Source organism: Bos indicus, chromosome 6 (assembly GCF_029378745.1).
Source record: "Bos indicus isolate NIAB-ARS_2022 breed Sahiwal x Tharparkar chromosome 6, NIAB-ARS_B.indTharparkar_mat_pri_1.0, whole genome shotgun sequence".
NCBI classification, from domain to species: domain Eukaryota; kingdom Metazoa; phylum Chordata; class Mammalia; order Artiodactyla; family Bovidae; genus Bos; species Bos indicus.
The window spans coordinates 61,536,961-61,555,368 of NC_091765.1; positions in this window are offsets into that span (position 1 = coordinate 61,536,961).

The following is an 18,408-nucleotide window of genomic DNA, read 5'->3' on the forward strand; positions in this document are numbered from 1 at the left end:
ACATAAAATTAGAACAGTATGATGACTTCCATATTATCATCATCCAGCCCTCAGAATCCTCTGCCATGGTCGTCCGTATTTTTACCTCTGTTTACTTTTTCTTCTAGTTTAAACAACTCACACTATTCTTTTCCACTTAGTAAAAATTATGTTCCTAAAAGATGCTACTGCTAAGTCACTTCAGTCCTGTCCAACTCTGTGTGACCCCATAGACGGCAGCCCGCCAGGCTCCCCCATCCCTGGGATGAGGATCCTTTTAAAGATTGGTATTAAATTAACAATAGTTAACATGGGTCTTTTCGACTGAGTGACTAGAAATGGTTGACTAACAGTAAGGCCTGGACATGAAAAAGGCTTAACAATTTTATAACAATAAATATAACATGAAGGGAAGGGAAAATTCTAGTGTCTTTCTGTAAAAGAAAGACTTTTCCCCCTGAATTGTTGTCCTCAGAGAAAGATAAAAGACCACCACCTTTAAGGGAAAGTGGTAAGAAAGATTTTGCCTTCCCACTTCACTTTCTCCCTCCTAAAAGAGACAGTGTATCCAAAGATTTTTTTCCTTGAACACAGAGTGTGGGGCTTTGGTAGGCTTACTGGAAACGGGCTAGGTCAGTGCTTCAAATGAAGAGAGTACTTACTGTTAACCAAACATGGAGGTAAATAACTTGGCATTAAATTCTTTCAATTTAGAACTCTAATCATTCGTAGACTTCCAAGAGTAATAGGCCATTTCATTGAAGTAGTAAACCCTCAAGACAGATGAAACTTGTGGTGCATGCGTGCTCATTCTAGATCTCATTCTAGGAATCATAAACATATGTATATGTACTTGTATGTAATTGATTATATAATTATGATTGTGTGTGTGCTCAGTCGTGTCCGATTCTTTGTGACCCCATGGACCGCAGCCCGCCAGGCTCCTCTGTCCGTGAGATTTCCCAGGCAAGGATACTGGAGTGTGTTGCCATTTCCTTCTCCAGGGGATCTTCCCAACTCAAAGATCGAAACCTCGTCTCCTGCTTCTCCTGCTTTGGCAGGTGAATTCTTTACCACTGAGCCACCTGGAAAGCCCCAAAACCTGTAGTGATCCAGAATAAAATGGATATCTTTTTTTGTCATTAACTCATTAAAAAAAATACAGTTGTATTACAGTTGTATATGGAGGTTTCTCTGATCTGAAACAACTGACTCTGATAACTTGAGAATTATCAAGTTCATGTTTTACAATTCAATTTAGTAATATCCAAAATGTATAGTTTATCTTTTGAAGTGTTTAGAACTTACCCTTTTTACCACTTTATCTGAAAAACTAAGCTTCCTTTTAGGATATAACTGTATTATTGGGCCTATTCTGAACTGATGTTTATAATATGTTTATAATATGAACTTTGTTTTCCTTTCTTGACAGTCCTCAATTTAAAAATGAAAGCAGAACATTTCTTATAAAAATACTGGAATAATTTTTAGAAAAATATTTTAATTTGGGCACTTGGATATAGTTTATAACTTTAGTTATAAATTATATAAACTATAATTAACTTTAGTTATATAGATATATTGCTGAGAATAAAATATTCTTTCAAAGTGAGTAAACATTTACCCTTATAATTAGAACCCACTAGAGGACTGACTGTCTTTCTTTCTTAACAGAAAAAATACTAACATCTTAAAGATCTCTGTGCTCCTTTGTCACAAACCTTCTGGCTCAGATGCCTTTTGTGCAAGAAAATACCCAAGTTTTAACCCGACAGTGCTTCAATTTTATTCATACTCTTGCCAGCAATTTTCAGTTTTTACCAGAGAGAGCAGAGGAAGGGAAAGGAAACCAGGCACATCTCAAGGAAAGGGAATCCTCAGGTCCCTGTGGCCTAAGGCTTAGCTGCATGGCTCCCTGACAGCCTTGCCCTCTGCTCTGAGGTATTGAAAGGCAAATCTAGGAAAAAGAACTCTAACCCCAAAGCTCTGCTGAGGTGAAACCCCACCAGCAGCCTTGGAAGGCCAATGGGCGAACCATCATTCCACAGACACTCCTGCTTTCTCGCCTTATCCTTGTCTTCATTTCCTTTTTCTCCAACGGCCTCAAGATGTCGTTTGAATCTTTCTTTTGGCAGTGACCTCAGCATTTACCCAGGGTCCTATTGCAGCCACCTGGCAAAACCTCAACCTCTAAAGACTTCCCTGGTGATCCAGTGGTTAAGAATCCGTCTGCCAATGCAGGGGACACAGGTTGGATCCCTGGTCTGAGGAAGATCCCACATGCTGTGGGGCAACTAAGCCCTCACTCCACAACTGCTGAGCCCCCGTGCTGCAACTACTGAAGCCAGTGTGCCCAGCCTGTGTTCTGCAGCAAGAGGAGCCACCACAGTGAGAGGCTCGCTCACCACGACTAGAGAGAAGCCCTCACACAGCAACAAAGACCTAGCACAGCCAAAAATAAACCTCAGCCTCTAAGTTCAGTTCATTTGCTCAGTCGTGTCTGACTCTTTGCGACCCCATGGACTGCAGCACGCCAGGCCTCCCTGTCCATCACCAACTCTTGGAGTTTACCCAAACTCATGTTCATTGAGTTGGTGATGCCATCTAACCATCTCATCCTCTGTCGTCCCCTTCTCCTCCTGCCCTCGATCTTTCCCACCATTAGGGTCTTTTCAAATTAGTCAGCTGTTAGCATCAGGTGGCTATTGGAGTTTCAACCTCAGTATCAGTCCTTCCAATGAACACCCAGGACTGATTTCCTTTAGGATAGACTGGTTGGATCTCCTTGCAGTCCAAGGGACTCTCAGGAGTCTTCTCCAACAACACAGTTCAAAAGCATCAATTCTGTGCTCAGCTTTCTTTATAGTCCCACTCATATCCATACATGACCACTGGAAAAACCATAGCCTTGACTAGATGGACCTTTGTTAGCAAAGTAATGTCTCTACTTTTTTTTTGTCTCTGCTTTTTAATATGCTGTCTAGGTTGGTCATAACTTTCCTTCCAAGGAGTAAGCATCTTAATTTCATGGCTGCAATCACCATCTGCAGTGATTTTGGAGCCCCCCAAAATAAAGTCAGCCACTGTTTCCACTGTTTCCCCATCTATTTGCCATGCAATGATGGGACCAGGTACCATGATCTTAGTTTTCTGAATGTTGAGTTTCAAGCCAATTTTTTCACTCAACGTCTAAAGTCATACCTAATACCTCCTGAGCTTTTCTTTCACAGCATGCTATTTTTCCTTTACACTTTTTGTTAGAGTCAAATCTTGTATGTCCTTTCTTATTTCTTTTATTACTGAATACTCAGAAAGGTATGCCAGAGTCTCACTGTGATAAGAGATTTGTCAATTTCTCCTGGAAATCCTCTCAATTTTTGCCTTATGTATTTTAAGGCTGTATTACTAGGTGTAAGCAACTTTAGACTTTTGTCTTCTGGTTGAATACTTTATATAATAGCCCTCTAACTCTAGAAAACAATTTTTGCTTTAAAATCTGTTTTGTCTGATTTTAATCAAGTACACCAGGTTTCTTTTGCTTAGTTTTTGCCTGATATGTCTCTTCCCACTCGTGTCCTTTCTGTTTTAGATGTGTCTCCTATAAACTGTTATTCTGGATTGTCAGCTCACTTAAGCTGGGAACTGTATTTTCCCAGGATTTCTCTTTCTGGGTTAGAGTTGGCTCCAAAAACAAATTTGTGTGAGAGTTGAGTGGTAGATGTGAAGGTTTGTACCTTCACATTCGTGTAGAATTGAGGATATGTAGACATCGGAGAAGGCGATGGCACCCCACTCCGTTCTCTTGCCTGGAAAATCCCATGGACGGAGGAGCCTGCTAGGCTACAGTCCATGGGGTCTCGAAGAGTCGGACACGACTGAGCGACTTCACTTTCACTTTTCACTTTCATGCATTGGAGAAGGAAATGGCAACCCACTCCAGTGTTCTTGCCTGGAGAATCCCAGGGACAGAGGAGCCTGGTGGCTGCCGTCTATGGGGTCACACAGAGTCAGACACGACTGATGGGACTTAGCAGCAGCAGCAGACAGGGAGATGGATAACTGCAGTAAATGCCCAGTAAGGTCCAGTGTGTTCTTTTTGTGCTTCTTCCTCCCGAGGGCTGCTCCAGGTTGGCTTCTACTGCTTGTCTGTGTACCCACAGAGAAGGTAGCCCCACTAGGGCAATACATTCCCAAATTCCTGTTGTTTGCAGATGAATGGGCTAAGCCTTTTTCATTTTTTCCCTCCAGTCCTCAACACTCATGTGAGCGCTCAGGAGCACTAGACAGTGTCTTTGATTCTCTTCTCTCTCCTTTTGGATGTTCAGGTCTCTACCTCCTCACACAATTTTATAAAATCTACTTTAAATATAAATTTTTTGTCTCATAACACAAAGTTCCATTTCTCTGCCTGAAACTTGACTAGCAGTAATGTATAACTACATTTTAAAAAATGGTGTGATAACTCTTTTTTCTCAGTGTAAAACATTGCTTTCAGTTTTGATGTTTAGTTCCCCAAGACAGCCTGGCCTGTACTCTACTTGCATAAATTTTACAAGCTAGTTTTCTGCTGCTTCTAGTTTTAAACTTTAACAGTGTTTCTGATGACAAGGAATGCTGCAAAAATACTCTTAATTCAACAGAGTTATGATCACCAAATAATTTCTATCCATTCTACAGTGGTAATTTCAGAATTACCAGCTGATTTTTAAACACAGAGTAGATACAGATGCTAATGGTGGTTAATCTGGTAAGTTTCTTATAGCAAACTGATAACTTCGTTGTTTTTTTTTTTTTTAAGTGCATCATTTAGTCCACTTATAATTACTGTTAATACTGATATATGTTGGAAAAGGGCTTGGCAACCCACTGCATTGTTCTTGGTTGGAGAATCCCATGGACAAAGGAGCTTGAAAGACTACAGTCACGAGTTCACAAAGAGTTGGACACAACTGAAGCAACTGAGCACTGATATATCTGGGTTTATTTCTAGTGTCTTATTTTTGTTCTCTGCCTTTTCTGTTTCTTTTTTCATTGTTTATGCCTTTTGTGTGTGTGTGTTTATTTCCCCTGGACTTTTTTTTAAAACTCATTTCCTCCACTCTACCATTTTGGAATTTATACACACTTGCTGCCTTTTTTTCCCCACTAAGCTTTAGAAATTTAAACATGCATACTTAACAAAGTTTTGAGTTAAAAGGATTTAAATTTGCTTTTGCCAAGTGCCTTGGGGCACTACCAAACTGGGACCACTTTAAACTGAATTCTTAGCTCTAGGTTTTTTTTCCCACACAGGAAGTGTGAATTCAGGGCAGAAGTTCTGGCTTGTAGTTATTGAATTCTTAGGGGAGATTTTTCTTCCCTCCACCTGACACCAAGGTAGAAAAAGGCAACTTTGCTAGCTGTCTCTTTAGATTTCAGATGCAGTCATCATTTTGCAAACTTCTGTTAGAAGCCACCTTCCCTGGGGACTCAGAAGGTAAAGCGTCTGCCTACAACGCGGGAGACCTGGGTTCAATCTCTGGGTCGGGAAGCTCTTCTGATGAAGGAAATGGCAACCCACTCCAATACTTTTGCCTGGGAAATCCCATGGAAGGAGGTGGCTAGTAGGCTACAGTCCACCGGGTCACAAAGAATCGGATATGACTGAGCGACTTCACTTTCACTTTCCTGTTAGAACCCCCTCCTTGGGTGGGGCCTCTTCTTTATCTCCTGCCTTCAGTATCCTGTTCTGGCTGCCACCCCTTACCCTAAGTTTACCAGGAGCTAGAATAGATTCACTCATTCTGAACATGTGTGTTCACTCATTCTGAAAATTCTTTACATTTTGCCATTTGGGGGTTACTTTTAAGCTGTGTGTGAGGGAGTAGCATTTTCCTGTTTAACCTGGTTTTTTTTAGGTTGACTTGAGAACCAGTCAGCATTAACAAGAGAAAGGTTCACTTGGTGGTGTTTCATTCTGAAAAATCTGAAGGACCCAGCCTCCATCCCAGATAGATGGGAACTAAAGGGTCCTTTATTGCCAGTTCAAGATCAGAGGAGGCAGGAGACAGGGAAAGACTTGGGAGAAGGGATGAATAGAGGGAAAGAGATGGTGGGGAGGTGGAATCTGTGATATGATAGGATAAAAGACTCCATGGGAGAAGTAAATAAATGTTTTGCTCTATACTCTGGGCTCTTTTTTATTCAGGGTTTTTCTGGTTTTCTTTTTGGTGATGGATTCAGCTGATATACTAGCTCACATTAAAACATGATCAAGGAGTTTTATACATATAACATCAGAAATAATGTTCAGTTCAGTCGCTCAGTTGTGTCCCACTCTTTGCGACCCCATGAATTGCAGCACGTGTTAAAAAGTCCATAGACAGTAGCTCCAATCTTTATAGACATTCTTTTAATTTCCTTGGCCCTCAGTTTCCTCGTTTGTAGAATGTGGCCAGTTGAGAATTATTTTGAGGATTGTTTGAGTTGAACATATTTGTACACTGTGAAATTTTGTACAGATAGCAACATTTTATATTATGCTTCTCATTTCATTGTACCTTAGGAGCTTCTGGGGCTCCTGGAAATAAAGAACTTCCTTCAGAATTCTACTTGATGGGTCAGTAATGGTTAAAACTTTTTTAAAAATTTTCTATTTTTAAACTTTACAAATTGTATTAGTTTTGCCAAATATCAAAATGAATCCGCCACAGGTATACATGTGTTCCCCATCCTGATCCCTCCTCCCTCCTCCCTCCCCATACCATCCCTCTGGGTCGTCCCAGTGCACTAGCCCCAAGCATCCAGTATCGTGCATCGAACCTGGACTGGCATCTCGTTTCATACATGATATTATACATGTTTCAATGCCATTCTCCCAAATCTTCCCACCCTCTCCCTCTGCAACAGACTTCATAAGACTGTTCTATACATCATTGTCTCTTTTGCTGTCTTGTACACAGGGTTATTGTTAGCATCTTTCTAAATTCCATATATATGCGTTAGTATACTGTATTGGTGTTTTTCTTTCTGGCTTACTTCACAAAAACAAAAAACCAAAAACAAAAAACTTCTGTTACCATGTTTTAAGTCAACATCTTTCAGGGCAAAAAAGAAACTTTGGACACTTTAAAAGAATGTTTTTCTTTTCCTCATATTAAAGTACAAAGCCTTATGTATGTTGACAGGTAGATTTTATAATTCTCATAATTCCAGGGACATAAAGGTGCTATTACTTGGAAAAATCAGATCAGCCTCTCTAATTGCAAGAGCTCTCTCCAGAAGTACTTCTTCAAAATCAGTAAATGATTGAAAGTCCTCTCCAGAACATGCTCTAACTATCCCAAATGAATTAATAAGGATGCAAAAATAGTCTAAGAAATGCTCAAAACTAAATTTATCTGCAATGTACAGAGAATGACATTCAGAATTAACAATTCTGTCTTGAGAGAGTCTGGCAGAAATTGGGTATGACCTGAGACATGTAGGAAGTAGCAGAGACAAGATCACTGGGGGCTTCCCTGATGGTTCAGTGGTAAGGAACCCACCTGCTAATGCAGGAGACATGAGTTCAGTCCCTGGGTTGGGAAGACCCCTGGAGAGGAAATGGCAACCCACTCTAGTATTCTTGCCTGGGAAATCCCATGAACAGAGGAGCCTGGCAAGCTATGGTCCATGGGGCCGCAAAGAGTCGGACGTGACTTAGCAACTAAACAACCCTAAATAAAGCTAAGCTCTGATTTATTTCCTATAATAACATCAACAAAAAATGTATATTAAAAAAATTTCAAAAGATCATTGGAAGGCAGTAGAGCACAGCCAGGTTCTAGGACTCTGAAGTCTAACAGACCTGGTTCCAGTCACTTCTGAGCTGTGTGATCTCTGCTTCTCCCTGTAAAATGGGGATAATAATATGCTATCAATTGTGAAATGATAAAATGAGCTCAAGCATATAGAGTGTTTAGCATAGTGCTTCACATAAAGGGCTCTAAACATTTTGGCTGTCATCATCTTCATCATCTATAATTTAGAACAATTCTATGGAGTGCTATATTGAATAAATTGAGTAGTTGTTAACATAATTTGCCAGTTATTTTTATCCCAAATAGCCAGACAATAACTGTATTTATTTTTCGGGTACTCTTTAGTAATAATTGATGTTTGTAACAATGACCACCTCCCATTTTCTCTCCTACCCAGGTACTGTAAAATTTAGAATTGTCAAAGAAAGTTTAAATTTTGGACATTACATGATATTGTGATATAATAGTAAGGGAACAGAATAAGGATCAGAACCAGGTTTCAGTAGTAACTACTTCGTACAGATCTGTGACCTGGGGTAATCCATTTAACCATTCCTCACATGTGTTCCTGTTTTGAAGAATAAAGAGTAATATAGGATCCATGGGACTTCCCTGGTAGTCCAATGATTAAGAATATGCCTTCCAAAGCAGGGGATATGGGTTCAGCCCCTGGTTGGGCAAGTAAGCCTGTGGAGCAACTAGAGAGCCTGTGCACCACAACTAAAGAAAGTCCAAGTGCTGCAGGGAAGACCTGCGCAGCCAGACTTTTTTTAAGAAAAAGAGTAATAGAGGATCCAGATTGCTAATGTATGTATGATGGAATAGGGTTTTCTTCCCTACCACTTCTTTCCATTTTCTAGAATGTTGCATTCTAAAAGCTACATTAATAGAAGGCTCAGGAGTTTTTTGTTATTTTCCCAAATAAAATTCACCATTTCTTCTATAAAAGGGTGTGTTTAAAACAGTATTACTTAATGCAGTGAAGGAGAAAAAGTATCAGTGCAATGAGGAAAGATCTAATTGAATTAGATATTCTATCTGGGGGTCAGACCCCCATGAGGAGTTTCCCCCACTGCCTCAAGCATACTCAAGTTTTGAAAACTGCTCACTATCAAAAGTAGAACCAGTTGGAGCAAAGAAAGACTGACAACGTCCTTTGGAAGCAAGACCCAGGAAGAACTGGAGCTGAGACTTTCCTGGAAGGAAGAAGTGAGTGTATCAAAAGGACGAAGGGACTGCGTATGTCTATAGAGCAGCACTGTCCAACAGTAACATAATGTAAGGCACACATGCGATCCACATACGTAATTTAAAATGTTCTGGTAGCATATTAAAACAGCAAAAAGAGGGACTTCCCTGTGGTCCAGTGCCTAATACGCCAAGCTCCCAATACAGGGGGCCCAGGTTCAATCCCTGGTCATATCCCACATGCCTCAACCAAGAGCTTGCATTGCTGTTGTTTTAGTCGCTAAGTTGTGTCTGACTCTTTGCGACCCCATGGACTGTAGCCCGGCAGGCTCCTCTGTCCATGGGATTCTCCAGGCAAGAATACTGGAATGGGCTGCTATTTCCTCCTCCAGGGGATTTTCCTGACCCAGGGCTCGAACCCACATCTCCTGCATTGGCAGGCGGGTTCTCTACTGCTGAGCTACCAGGGAAGCCCCAAGAACTTGAAACCTACAACTAAAAAAAGATTCCACGTGCCACAACTAGAAAATCCTGCATCCCCCAGGAAAGACGGAAGATCCCACATGCCACAATAAGATCCAGTGCAGCCAAGTGAATAAATAAATATTTTTTAAAAAGTAAAAAGCATGGAGAAGGAAATGGCAACCCACTCCAGTGTTCTTGCCTGGAGAATCCCAGGGACGGGAAGCCTAGTGGGCTGCCGTCTAGGGGTCACACAGAGTTGGACACGACTGAAGTGACTTAGCATAGCATAGCAGCTTTCTTCACGGTCCAACTCTCACATCCATATGTGACTACTGGAAAAACCATAGCTTTGACTAGATGGACCTTTGTTGGCAAAGTATTATCTCTGTGTTTTAATATGCTGTCTAGGTTGATCGTAGCTTTTCTCCCAAGGAGCAAGTGTCTTTTAATTCCCTGGCTGCAGTCACCATCTGCAGTGATTTTGGAACCCAAGATAATAAAGTTTGTCACTGTTTCCAAAAAAAAAAAAGTAAAAAGCAACAGGTGAAATTAATTTTTGTAATATGTTTTATATAACCCACTATCAATAGTTATTAACTATTAATTTTATATTTTTTTATATCGAGCCTTCAATATATATTTTATTCTTCCAGCACATCTCAATTCAGACTTGCCATATATCAAATGCTCACTCTTCACATATGGTTAGTGGCTAATGTGTTGAACAACACAGATATGGAAGGTATGAAGGAGACTGTCTGAGATTCTCTGGTGACATTGGCATTATCACATGCTGTTCCCCCAGAGTCTAGGACTAAGACTCCATGGCTGTGAATGGAGCTTAGAAGCAACTTGAATAGAATAAAATACTCTCTGCTGGCTGGTGGACTTGTGGACTTCGTGTGGTTTGGATGACATGGCCTGAAAATGAAGCTGCAATTGAACATTCTTTGCAATTTTGTATGTATATTAAATTGTGTAACATTAAGACTGTGAAGGTGCTGCACTGAGTATGCAAGCAAATTTGGAAAACTCAGCAGTGGCCACAGGACTGGAAAAGGTCAGTTTCATTCCAATCCCAAAGAAAGGCAATGCTAAAGAATGCTCAAACTACCTCACAGTTGCACTCATCTCATACGCTAGTAAAGTAATGCTCAAAATTCTCCAAGCCAGGCTTCAGCAATACATGAACCATGAACTTCCAGATGTTCAAGCTGGTTTTAGAAAAGGCAGAGGAACCAGAGATCAAATTGCCAACATCTGCTGGATCATGGAAAAAGCAAGAAAGTTCCAGAAAAACATCTATTTCTGCTTTATTGACTATGCCAAAGCCTTTGACTGTGTGGATCACAATAAACTGTGGAAAATTCTGAAAGAGATGGAAATACCAGACCACCTGACCTGCCTCTTGAGAAATCTGTATGCAGGTCAGGAAGCAACAGTTAGAACTGGACAAGGAACAACAGACTGGTTCCAAATAGGAAAAAGAGTACGTCAAGGCTGTATACTGTCAGCCTGCTTGTTTAACTTATATGCAGAGTACATCATGAGAAACACTGGGCTGGAAGAAGCACAAGCTGGAATCAAGATTGCTGGGAGGAATATCAATAACCTCAGATATACAGATGACACCACCCTTATGGCAGAAAGTGAAGAGGAACTAAAAAGCCTCTTGATGAAAGTGAAAGAGGAGAGTGAAAAAGTTGGCTTAAAGCTCAACATTCAGAAAACAAAGATCATGGCATCTGGTCCCATCACTTCATGGGAAATAGATGGGGAAACAGTGGAAACAGTGCTGACTTTATTTTGGGGGGCTCCAAAATCACTGCAGATGGTGACTGCAGCCATGAAATTAAAAGACACTTACTCCTTGGAAGGAAAGTTATGACCAACCTAGACAGCATATTCAAAAGCAGAGACATTACTTTGCCAACAAGGTCCATCTAGTCAAGGCTATGGTTTTTCCAGTGATCATGTATGGATGTGAGAGTTGGACTATAAAGAAAGCTGAGCACCGAAGAATTGATGCTTTTGAACTGTGGTGTTGGAGAAGACTCCTGAGAATCCCTTGGACTGCAAGGATATCCAACCAGTCCATACTAAAGGAGATAAGTCCTGGGTGTTCTTTGGAAGGACTGATGCTAAAGCTGAAACTCCAGTACTTTGGCCACCTCATGGGAAGATATGACTCATTGGAAAAGACTCTGATGCTGAGAGGGATTGGGGGCAGGAGGAGAAGGGGACGACAGAGGATGAGATGGCTGGATGGCATCACCGACTTGATGGACATGAATTTGGGTGAACTCCGGGAGTTGGTGATGGACAGGGAGGCCTGGTGTGCTACAATTCATGGGGTCGCAAGGAGTCGGACACTACTGAGTGACTGAACTGAACTGAAGACTGCTTTATTACAGAGTAAGGGCTTCTCAGGTGGCACTAGTGGTAAAGAACCTGCCTGCAATACAGGAGACTTAAGAGACACAGGTTCAATCCCTGGGTCGGGAACATACCCTGGAGAAGGAAATGGCAACCCACTTCAGTATTCTTGCCTGGAGAATCCCATGGACAGAGGAGCCTGATGGGCTACAGTTCATGGGGTCACAAAGAGTTGGACCTGACTGAAATGACTTATTGCACATGCTCACTATAATATAGACCACCTTCTCTTCCATTATCTGGTGTATTCGTCTGCTCAGGTTGCCATAACAAAATCTTGTAAACTGGGTAAGTTAACAGGAATTTTATTTCCTCACAGTTCTGGAGGTTGAGAATTCCAAGGTCAAGATGCCAGGAAAGTAGATTTCATTCTGAGGACTCTTGGCTTATAAGTAGTTGCCATCTCACTTTATGGTCAGGTGGCCTTTCTTTGATGTGTGTACTTGGAGAGAGAGGCGATTTCTCTCTTCCTCCTCTTATAAAGCCACCTATTGGCTTAGGGCTCTACCCTTATGACTTCCTGTAACCTTAATTATCTCCCTATCTCCACAATCACAGTAGGGGTAGGACTTTAATATAAAAATGTGGACACAATCCAGCCTAGTTAATTAAGCAGACAAGGACTTGGCTAACAACCATTAGCTTGGCTAACAACATTTTTTTAAAAGGTGGGAAGGTTCAGGCTTGGGAGCTCTGAAACAGAATGAAGGAGCTTCCTATTGTTGTCACTCTTGCTGGGACACTCTCCTGGACTCTTGTCCCTATTGCCTCTGAATTTGTGTATTTAGGCCTCACATCTCTTCCCTCATCAAAATATGTTGCATGAGATGCCTTGCTTTTCCCATTTTCTTGCAAATTGAGGCCTTTCACAGATTTCTGATGGTTGATTGGAGCTTCTGTCGCATCTGTGGGCCCTCACTGGGAAAGAGCCTGAGAAATCAAGGGTCAGTCTTCTACCTTGGGGAGATAAATCCACAAGGTGGGAGATTCTCCAGACACTGAAAGTATTCAAAATATGCTGGGCAGCCAGAAAATATAAATGTCCTTCACTGGCATTGAGTTCTATTATTGCTTGAAAAAAAAATCCAGTTCAGGAGACATAAATTTAACTCAAAAACAACTTAGTTTGTTAGAATTTGTTTCAAAAGCAACTGTTAAATTGTCTGCTTTCAAATTTACTTTTCTTTATACCTGAATACCTGACCTTGCTTCTAACCTTTGCAGTTGCATCATATTTTTACATCCTGGTGAATAATAGCCAAAATCTACTGGCTGGAGTATGTCAGGGGCTTGTATTCCCTTGGCTGGGAGGTGGAGTGAGTGAACAATGATGTTTCACTTATGGAAAAGGTATAAGAATAAGGAATAAGTGTGAGCCCATTATTGAAAAAACAGCATGGGTGTGAAATAGTAGGCCACCTCGGAGCTTCTCACCTATTCTGTGTGCTGCTGCTACTGCTAAGTCACTTCAGTCATGTCCGACTCTGTGCGACCCCATAGATGGCAGCCCACTAGGCTCCCCCATCCCTGGGATTCTCCAGGCAAGAATACTGGAGTGGGTTGCTATTTCCTTCTCGAATGCTTGAAAGTGAAAAGTGAAAGTGAAGTCGCTCAGTCATGCCCGACTCTTAGCAACCCCATGGACTGCAGCCTACCAGGCTCCTCCGTCCATGGGATTTTCCAGGCAAGAGTGCTGGAGTGGGTTGCCATTGCCTTCTCCAATGGTCCCTAACTGGAACTCAAATATTATTCAGCAATGGAATGGATAAACTATGGATACTCACAACAGTGGGATGCTATATAGTGACAGGAATGAACACAGCAACATGGATGAATCCTACAAATATAATGTTGAGATAAAGAAACCAGACTCTTGCATACGTATCATGAGAGTCCATCATATATAATCCACGCATACAGAGTCCCTAAACAGTCAAAACTAACCTATGTTGTTATAAGACAGGATTAGTGGCACACTTGATGGTTGGGAAGATCCTGATGAGAAGAGAGGTCTTCTGGAAAGCCGGTCATGCTGGGTGCTGGTTACAGCTTTGCTCACTGCTTAGAATTTTTAGAGCTCTGCCCTCAAGACTTGTGCTGTTTTCTGTGTATTATACTTCCATAAAAAGCTAAGTTTTGAAAAACTTAAGGAGAGTTTCCTTTGGCGTCACCACTTGTGGCTTTGGGGAAGAAATGAACTCTTTACAAATGCTGCTTTCCCCCAGAACATCAAATCTACAGTCCACATGCTTTCGGTCCACAGATTATTTCTCTCAAGGATAAAAGTTAACCACACGTTTCATTCTCTTTTGCCCTCTGGAGTATTTAGTAACTTGACTTTCCCTACTGTAACAACTGTAATCCCAATCTTGTTCCCTGACCTCTCAGGAAAGGAGGTGGTGGGGTGGAATGTATACATGCCAATTTCACATTTCATTTCCTTTGCTTCGGCAGGATGGCTTTGCCTGTACACACAATGAGTCTGTGCACACCCACACTGCTTCTGCCCTTGCTTGTACACCAGGTAGCGACATCCTTGGTGTGGTCCTTTTCTTTCTGAAGCGTTCAGGTGGGCAAGCTCTCTCCTTTTCTAATCCCACAGAGGAAAAACAACATGATGCCAACAAATATATCTGTGATCAAAATTAAATTTGTGTTCTTGTTAAGACTCAGGATAAAGCCACTGACTGTCTCATAAAAGATTATCTAAGTTAGTTTTCCAAATAAGCAGCCAAGTTTGTCTCATGATCAGAATTACTATTTTCCCAAAGCTAAAGACAGGATGAAACTGAGGAACAGTCTGCTCAACTACAGAGGCAAATTTCTGCAAGATGTGGAACTTCTTCAGAGTTAAGGTTAATGGTAATATTCATGACACTTCACCCATTACCTACTTCTATTTCTATCTGTCTGACTTAATATTCCCTGTGTGTGCTTAGTCACTCAGTCGTGTCAGACTCTTTGGGACCCCATGGACTGTAGCCTGCCAGGATCGTCTGTCCATGGGAATTCTCCAGGCAAAAATACTGGAGTGGGTTGCCATGCCCTCCTCCAGGGGATCTTTCCAACACAGGGATTGAACCCAGGTCTCCCACATTGCAGGTGGATTCTTTACCATCTGAGCCACCAGAGAAGCCCTGATATTCCTTTTATTAGGGTATTTGTTTATATAAAAAATTCTTGAGAATTTCCTGGTGGTCCAGTGGTTAAGACTCCATGCTTTCAATGCAAGGGGAGTGGGTTCAATCCCTGGGCCAGGAACTAAAATCCCACATACTGAGCAGTGCAGCCAAAAAAAAAAAAAAAAAAAACCTCATGAAACAGACAAATTAATATAATGTTGCTCACACAAAATCGATACAAAATCTGGGGAAATGATCTCTTGACCTACATTTTAGACAACAGCGGGAAGAAAAGAAAAAAATGAGATAATGATTTTTTAAAAAAGAAAACAGTGAAAGACATATTTTCTTCCAAAGGACAAAACCCACTGGCTTAGAAAGTACTCTAGTGGTTGAGAGATCTTTGTGCCTCAGTTTCTTCATCTATAACTTGGTGAAGTGAAGTTGCTCAGTCGTGTCCTACTCTTTGCGACCCCATGGACTGTAGCCTTCCAGGCTCCTCCGTCCATGGGATTCTCCAGGCAAGAATACTAGAGTGGGTTGCCATTTCCTTCCCCAGGGGATCTTCCCAACTCAGGGATCAAACCCTGGTCTCCTGCATTCCAGGCAGACGCTTTAACCTCTGAGTCACCAGGGCTATAACTTGGTAAGGTATGAATGAGATAATGCACATAGAGGGCATGACAATTAGTGTAAATAATCAGTATTACTACGACGACTATCATCATTTGAAATTATATGTGTTTATTTTTGAATTTTCTGTCTCTCCCAATAAAAAATAAGCTCCATGATGCTGGAATCTTACCTGTGTAGTACACACAGGCATCTGCTGAATGTGTCTCAATTTCAGCAATAAGTAAAGGAAGGATGAGATTTCTCAAAGAATTTAAGGTCAATGGAACTTTCCCCTAAGAAACTCTAAAGCTGACACTGTTACCCCAAAACTGTGTTTGCTTCTTGGTGAGTGTCCACCCAAGAGATACAACCAAGCCAAAGAGGAAGAGAGAGAAGGATTTTTTACTTGCAGCAAATAAGAACACCAGGGATCATTTCCAAAGCAGTGTCTCCCTGAACAGCAAAATTGGGGAATTTTTTAGCTAAGGGCACATGCGTATTGGTGAAGGGGCTTGAGCAGAGGAGAATTTAGCATTGAATTGGGGCAGAGATCCACAGAGTCCAGACTTTAGCTGATTGAAGTTATGAGGGTCAGGAAAGTTCAACATCACCATTCCATCCTCCATCTGGGTGGGGGCCTTTGTGCGTGCAGAACTCAGATAGGTGTCAGGTTGCTATGTATCTCCCTTAAGGAGGAACTAGGATTCTGTTTTATCACTGAACTACTATTTTTTGACTACTTTTGTTTTGTTTCTGCATTTCCTCAAGATCACTAACTACAGAGACCTGTTCAAGGGCATGCACTGTGGCCAGACTTAGAGCACAAGATGGCTTCGGGCCCAAAATAGCTTACCTTATATCAAGAAAGCCACGCCTGGCTCTCTTTCTCTGAGGTGGGGTCTACCCTATGTGCTTACAGCATTACTTCAATTTTCAGCACTTGGGGAAATTTTGGAGTGCATCCACCAGGACAAATATATGATGACAATATAGGTATAAACACCAAGACAACTGCAGAAGTATTTTAATCCAAGTCCATGGACAACATATGTGATACAGCATTGTGAGGGTTAAAAAAGACGAAACAGCATGATTTATCTTATTCAAACTTTTAGGCAAGTCAAGGCTTTTGTAGGCTTATTAAAATTAATACAGTGTCTAAGTCAAGTTATACAGTGCTATGAAGTTTTGACTTTTAATTTAATGATGGAAACTTTTTTTTTTTTTAAGGATATTTTTTTATTTATTTTTGGCTGCATTGGATGTAAGCTGTGGCATATAGGATCTTTGTTACAGTGTTTGGGCTCCAGAGCAAATCCGATCTTAGTTACCTGACCAGGGATCTAACCCATGTCCCTTGCATTTGAAGGCAGGTTCTTAACCACTGGACTTTGACCAGTCTTGATTAAAATGATAGTTGAAACTAGGGGTCAACTTTAAGAATCCAAAGCATTTAAGTTAGCAATATAATAAAAGTTCATGATTATTTACATATAGTTACCAGAAAAATCTGGTCCCACCACTTCATAGGAAATAGATGGGGAAACTGTGGAAACAGTGTCAGACTTTATTTTTGGGGGCTCCAAAATCACTGCAGATGGTGACTGCAGCCATGAAATTAAAAGACACTTACTCCTTGGAAGGAAAGTTATGACCAACCTAGATAGCATATTCAAAATGTTAGGTAGGTAGAATAGGGAAAAGGAGTCCAAAATGGCAATGGCTAAAAGACAAGGAAGGTCAAAGGAAGGTCCAAGGACCAGAGTGAAGACTTCAGGCAGAACAAACAGCACTCCTGGCTAAGCCCAATTTGCATAGAGCAGGCCCAGGTGGAGGAAAAAACATATAAAAGGAGGAGCCAAAGCGCTTTCTCTCAGACTCTCTCTCTCTCCCCGACGTGTGCGTGCTCTTTTCTTTCTTTCTCTCTCTTTCTCTCTCTCTCTCTCCTGCTATCTTCTAAATAAAATGGAGCTGTAACACTGATTTGCCTAAGAGCTGTAACACGGTTTGTCCAAGACCCGAGAGCTGTGATGCGCCGAGGGCTTTAATGTCCGTTGCTCCAAATCTTTGTTGTGATGAGACAAAGAACCGAGGAACATACACTCGCGTGACAAAAAGCAGAGACATTACTTTGCCAACAAAGGTCCATCTAGTCAAGGCTATGGTTTTTCCACTGGTTATGTATGGATGTGAGTGTTGGACTGTGAAGAAAGCTGAACGCCGAAGAACTGATGCTTTTGAACTGTGGTGTTGGAGAAGACTCTTGAGAGTCCCTTGAACTACAAGGAGATTCAACCAGTTCATCCTAAAGGAGACCAGTCCTGGGTGTTCATTAGAAAGACTGATGTTGAGGCTGAAACTCGAATACTTTGGCCACCTCATGCAAAAAGTTGACTCATTGGAAAAGACCCTGATGCTGGGAGGGAGTGGGGGCAGGAGAAGAAGGGGACAACAGAGGATGAGATGGCTGGATGGCATCACCAACTCGATGCATGTGAGTTTGGGTGAACTTTGGGAGTTGGTGATGGACAGGGAGGCCAGGCATGCTGTGATTCACGGGGTTGCAAAGAGTTGGACACGACTGAGCAACTGAACTGAACTGAACCAGAAAAATTAGAGTTAAATCTTTAGGTGTTTTAGATCATAAAAACTGGATTACTGCTAAAATCTATTTACAAGGAAAGGATAAAAACTTTACAGTAATATTCAGATTTCTGAGTAATCTTGAGGTTATACATATTTATGGAGCAGCATTTTTTAACTTAATGTTTTAATCTATGTTTGTCATAGAAAGTTAAATTTGCTTACCATTCTTGTGATAA